The sequence below is a fragment of the Chamaea fasciata genome, unplaced genomic scaffold (assembly GCF_029207755.1).
Source record: "Chamaea fasciata isolate MVZ Bird 193981 ecotype frontalis unplaced genomic scaffold, bChaFas1.0.hap1 SCAF_888, whole genome shotgun sequence".
NCBI lineage: Eukaryota > Metazoa > Chordata > Aves > Passeriformes > Sylviidae > Chamaea > Chamaea fasciata.
The window spans coordinates 8,064-13,571 of NW_027094973.1; the positions used below are offsets into that span (position 1 = coordinate 8,064).

Below are 5,508 nucleotides of genomic sequence, written 5' to 3' on the forward strand. Positions count from 1 at the left end.
GGAGATCACGGAGGAGACGAGGGGCGGCCATGAGGGGAGATCAGGGAGGAGACGAGGGGTGGCCATGTTTGTGAGGGGCGGCCATGAGGGGAGATCATGGAGGAGACGAGGGGCGGCCATGACGGGGAGATCATGGAGGAGACGAGGGGCGGCCATGAGGGGAGATCATGGAGGAGACGAGGGGCGGCCATGAGGGGAGATCAGGGAGGAGACGAGGGGCGGCCATGAGGGGAGATCATGGAGGAAGACGAGGGGTGGCCATGTTTGTGAGGGGAGATCAGGGAGGAGACGAGGGGCGGCCATGAGGGTAGATCACGGAGGAGACGAGGGGCGGCCATGAGGGGAGATCAGGGAGGAGACGAGGGGCGGCCATGAGGGGAGATCAGGGAGGAGACGAGGGGCGGCCATGAGGGGAGATCAGGGAGGAGACGAGGGGCGGCCATGAGGGGAGATCACGGAGGAGACGAGGGGCGGCCATGAGGGGAGATCATGGAGGAGACGAGGGGCGGCCATGAGGGGAGATCATGGAGGAGACGAGGGGCGGCCATGAGGGGAGATCATGGAGGAGACGAGGGGCGGCCATGAGGGGAGATCATGGAGGAGATGAGGGGCGGCCATGAGGGGAGATCAGGGAGGAGACGAGGGGCGGCCATGAGGGGAGATCATGGAGGAAGACGAGGGGTGGCCATGTTTGTGAGGGGAGATCAGGGAGGAGACGAGGGGCGGCCATGAGGGGAGATCACGGAGGAGACGAGGGGCGGCCATGAGGGGAGATCAGGGAGGAGACGAGGGGCGGCCATGAGGGGAGATCATGGAGGAGACGAGGGGTGGCCATGTTTGTGAGGGGAGATCAGGGAGGAGACGAGGGGCGGCCATGAGGGGAGATCACGGAGGAGACGAGGGGCGGCCATGAGGGGAGATCATGGAGGAGACGAGGGGCGGCCATGAGGGGAGATCAGGGAGGAGACGAGGGGCGGCCATGAGGGGAGATCACGGAGGAGACGAGGGGCGGCCATGAGGGGAGATCAGGGAGGAGACGAGGGGCGGCCATGAGGGGAGATCAGGGAGGAGACGAGGGGCGGCCATGAGGGGAGATCACGGAGGAGACGAGGGGCGGCCATGAGGGGAGATCACGGAGGAGACGAGGGGCGGCCATGAGGGGAGATCACGGAGGAGACGAGGGGCGGCCATGAGGGGAGATCACGGAGGAGACGAGGGGCGGCCATGAGGGGAGATCACGGAGGAGACGAGGGGCGGCCATGAGGGGAGATCACGGAGGAGACGAGGGGCGGCCATGAGGGGAGATCAGGGAGGAGACGAGGGGCGGCCATGAGGGGAGATCAGGGAGGAGACGAGGGGCGGCCATGAGGGGAGATCACGGAGGAGACGAGGGGCGGCCATGAGGGGAGATCATGGAGGAGACGAGGGGCGGCCATGAGGGGAGATCATGGAGGAGACGAGGGGCGGCCATGAGGGGAGATCACGGAGGAGACGAGGGGCGGCCCGTCCCGCTGTTTCGTGATACGTTTCCTCAGGTGTGGCAGCAGAAGCCGCTGCCTCCCGAGGCGCCGGATTTCACGGGCACCTCCTCCGCCTGTATAATAACTCGCTTTTCATTTTAATTTTCATTTCAGCACCTAACGAGCTGACTGAGAAACCCAGGCCTGAGGAGCTCGGGAGGAAATTCAGGAGCGTTCCCGCAGATGGAAGATTTTGGCTCCCGTTTGGGGCGCGTTGGAGAAAGAAAGAGTTTGGTTTTACGGATTTTAAAAAGGAAAGAAAATACAGATTTTTGCGGGGAAACCACGTCGGGTTTCATCTTTTACGTCGCGGCCGGGTAAAGGGGAACCCAAATCCTTGGGAATGGGGTAAAGGGGAACCCAAATCCTTGGAATGGGGTAAAGGGGATCCCAAATCCTTGGGAATGGGGTAGAGGGGAACCCAAATCCTTGGAATGGGGTATAGGGGATCCCAAATCCTCGGGAATGGGGTAAAGGGGATCCCAAATCCTTGGAATGGGGTAAAGGGGATCCCAAATCCTTGGAATGGGGTAAAGGGGATCCCAAATCCTTGGGAATGGGGTAAAGGGGATCCCAAATCCTTGGAATGGGGTAAAGGGGATCCCAAATCCTCGGGAATGGGGTAAAGGGGATCCCAAATCCTTGGAATGGGGTAAAGGGGAACCCAAATCCTTGGAATGGGGTAAAGGGGATCCCAAATCCTCGGGAATGGGGTAAAGGGGATCCCAAATCCTTGGAATGGGGTAAAGGGGAACCCAAATCCTTGGGAATGGGGTAAAGGGGATCCCAAATCCTTGGAATGGGGTAAAGGGGAACCCAAATCCTCGGGAATGGGGTAAAGGGGAACCCAAATCCTCGGGAATGGGGTAAAGGGGAACCCAAATCCTTGGAATGGGGTAAAGGGGAACCCAAATCCTTGGGAATGGGGTAAAGGGGATCCCAAATCCTTGGAATGGGGTAAAGGGGGATCCCAAATCCTTGGAATGGGGTAAAGGGGATCCCAAATCCTTGGGAATGGGGTAAAGGGGATCCCAAATCCTCGGGAATGGGGTAAAGGGGAACCCAAATCCTTGGAATGGGGTAAAGGGGAACCCAAATCCTCGGGAATGGGGTAAAGGGGAACCCAAATCCTCGGGAATGGGGTAAAGGGGGATCCCAAATCCTTGGAATGGGGTAAAGGGGAACCCAAATCCTTGGAATGGGGTAAAGGGGAACCCAAATCCTCGGGAATGGGGTAAAGGGGAACCCAAATCCTTGGGAATGGGGTAAAGGGGGAGCCCAAATCCTTGGAATGGGGTAAAGGGGATCCCAAATCCTTGGAATGGGGTAAAGGGGAACCCAAATCCTCGGGAATGGGGTAAAGGGGGAGCCCAAATCCTTGGGAATGGGGTAAAGGGGGAGCCCAAATCCTTGGAATGGGGTAAAGGGGAACCCAAATCCTTGGAATGGGGTAAAGGGGATCCCAAATCCTCGGGAATGGGGTAAAGGGGGAACCCAAATCCTTGGGAATGGGGTAAAGGGGATCCCAAATCCTTGGGAATGGGGTAAAGGGGATCCCAAATCCTCGGGAATGGGGTAAAGGGGGAGCCCAAATCCTTGGGAATGGGGTAAAGGGGGAGCCCAAATCCTTGGGAATGGGGTAAAGGGGGAGCCCAAATCCTTGGAATGGGGTAAAGGGGAACCCAAATCCTTGGAATGGGGTAAAGGGGATCCCAAATCCTCGGGAATGGGGTAAAGGGGATCCCAAATCCTCGGGAATGGGGTAAAGGGGGAACCCAAATCCTCGGGAATGGGGTAAAGGGGGAGCCCAAATCCTTGGGAATGGGGTAAAGGGGGAGCCCAAATCCTCGGGAATGGGGTAAAGGGGAACCCAAATCCTTGGAATGGGGTAAAGGGGAACCCAAATCCTTGGGAATGGGGTAAAGGGGAACCCAAATCCTTGGAATGGAGTAAAGGGGAACCCAAATCCTTGGAATGGGGTAAAGGGGAACCCAAATCCTCGGGAATGGGGTAAAGGGGATCCCAAATCCTCGGGAATGGGGTAAAGGGGAACCCAAATCCTTGGGAATGGGGTAAAGGGGATCCCAAATCCTCGGGAATGGGGATAGGGAACATCCCTTGGGAATGGGGTGCAGGAAGATCCCCATCCCTTGGGAAGGGCTGCAGGGGGAGTCCCAGAAAAAAAAAAAGAAGAAAAGAAGAAGAACAAAAGCCTCGATGGTCGGAAACTTCCAGCATGGCTAAAACCGAGTTTGGTTTTTTTCTTTAAAAAAAGATTTTTTTCTAAAATAAAACAGCTCAAAGCAATCCAGGAAGCAACAAAAAAGCGACCCGAGGTGAAAACTGCGGAGCCCGCGGGCCCGGCTGGGCGGGGAGAACCGGGAACAGAACCGGGAACAGAACCGGGGGAGAACCGGGAACAGAACCGGGGGAGAACCGGGAACAGAACCGGGGGAGAACCGGGGGAGAACCGGGAACAGAACCGGGGGAGAACCGGGAACAGAACCGGGGGAGAACCGGGGGAGAACCGGGAACAGAACCGGGGGAGAACCGGGAACAGAACCGGGAACAGAACCGGGGGAGAACCGGGAACAGAACCGGGGGAGAACCGGGAACAGAACCGGGAACAGAACCGGGGGAGAACCGGGGGAGAACCGGGAACAGAACCGGGGGAGAACCGGGAACAGAACCGGGAACAGAACCGGGGGAGAACCGGGGGAGAACCGGGAACAGAACCGGGGGAGAACCGGGAACAGAACCGGGGGAGAACCGGGAACAGAACCGGGGGGGGAACCGGGAACAGAACCGGGGGAGAACCGGGGGAGAACCGGGAACAGAACCGGGGAAGAACCGGGAACAGAACCGGGAACAGAACCGGGAACAGAACCGGGGAAGAACCGGGAAAAGAACCGGGAACAGAACCGGGAAAAGAACCGGGGGAGAACCGGGAACAGAACCGGGAAAAGAACCGGGAACAGAACCGGGAACAGAACCGGGGGAGAACCGGGAACAGAACCGGGGGAGAACCGGGGGAGAACCGGGAACAGAACCGGGGGAGAACCGGGAACAGAACCGGGAACAGAACCGGGAACAGAACCGGGAACAGAACCGGGAACAGAACCGGGAACAGAACCGGGGAAGAACCGGGAAAAGAACCGGGAACAGAACCGGGAACAGAACCGGGGGAGAACCGGGAACAGAACCGGGGGAGAACCGGGGGAGAACCGGGAACAGAACCGGGGAAGAACCGGGAAAAGAACCGGGAACAGAACCGGGAACAGAACCGGGAAAAGAACCAGGGGAGAACCGGGAAAAGAACCGGGAACAGAACCGGGGGAGAACCGGGAACAGAACCGGGAACAGAACCGGGAACAGAACCGGGGGAGAACCGGGAAAAGAACCGGGGGAGAACCGGGGGGAGAACCGGGAAAAAAACCGGGAAAAGAACCGGGGGAGAACCGGGGGAGAACCGGGAACAGAACCGGGGGAGAACCGGGAACACAACCGGGAACAGAACCGGGGGAGAACCGGGAAAAGAACCGGGGGAGAACCGGGAAAAAAACCGGGAAAAGAACCGGGGGGAGAACCGGGAAAAGAACCGGGGGAGAACCGGGAAAAGAACCGGGGGGAGAACCGGGAAAAGAACCGGGGGGAGAAGCAGAGGGTGAAGCGGGAAAAGAACCGGGGGGAAAAAACCCGGGGGAGAACGAAGGGGGGAGAGGGAGAGAACCAAGGGGAGAAGGAGAAAAGAAAGGAGAAAATAAAAGATCCAGGGGGTGAAGCAGGGAAAGAAGGAGCGGGAGAAGCAGGGGGGAGACCCTCCCGGCTCCCCTTCCCCCGCGGGCATCCCCGGGCCGCGCCGAGCCGTGCCGAGCCGAGCCGAGCCGGGCTGCGGGGGCGGCGCACGGAGCGGCCCCGGCGGAGCCAATGCGCAGGAAGGGGCCGAGCATGTGGGGAGAGGTTGTTTACACCAGCCGGGCCCCGGGAG

The 5,508-nt window shown here is 59.4% G+C and overlaps 1 long non-coding RNA gene across 1 annotated transcript; it reads left to right on the forward strand.

Moving 5' to 3' along the window:
- The first annotated feature begins 1,393 nt into the window (after window positions 1–1,393).
- On the forward strand, window positions 1,394–1,692 carry LOC136306011 (uncharacterized). Its single transcript, XR_010725478.1, has 2 exons — window positions 1,394–1,535; window positions 1,635–1,692. It is a non-coding gene; the product is annotated as an uncharacterized lncRNA (long non-coding RNA).
- The last annotated feature ends 3,816 nt before the right edge of the window (window positions 1,693–5,508 follow it).